The 255-nt window shown below is 47.1% G+C and overlaps 1 non-coding gene across 1 annotated transcript; it reads left to right on the top strand.

Moving 5' to 3' along the window:
- The first annotated feature begins 31 nt into the window (after positions 1–31).
- trnae-uuc (transfer RNA glutamic acid (anticodon UUC)) lies at positions 32–103 on the top strand. Its single transcript has one exon. It is a non-coding gene; the product is annotated as a tRNA-Glu (tRNA).
- Positions 104–255: the final 152 nt, after the last annotated feature.

The following is a 255-nucleotide window of genomic DNA, read 5'->3' as shown; positions in this document are numbered from 1 at the left end:
GCTTATTACAGTTAATAAGCTGCACAAGCTGTCCCTGATGGTCTAGTGGCTAGGATCCGGCGCTTTCACCGCCGTGGCCCGGGTTCGATTCCCAGTCAGGGAACACTAAGTTATTCAAGCTCAACTGTCTTGCACATGAGTCTGTCTTGGTGCATGACTAACAGGCTACAATGCAAAGGACAAACTAGTCCTAGTGTACTTGGATTGGAGAAATATCCAGCACCTTAGGCATTTACCAGCAGACGAGTAAAATAT

The sequence above is a fragment of the Austrofundulus limnaeus genome, unplaced genomic scaffold (genome assembly GCF_001266775.1).
Source record: "Austrofundulus limnaeus strain Quisiro unplaced genomic scaffold, Austrofundulus_limnaeus-1.0 Scaffold11401, whole genome shotgun sequence".
In the NCBI taxonomy this organism is placed as follows: domain Eukaryota; kingdom Metazoa; phylum Chordata; class Actinopteri; order Cyprinodontiformes; family Rivulidae; genus Austrofundulus; species Austrofundulus limnaeus.
The sequence above is the reverse complement of the archived record's forward strand: the minus strand, read 5'-3'. Positions and strand labels throughout refer to the sequence as shown.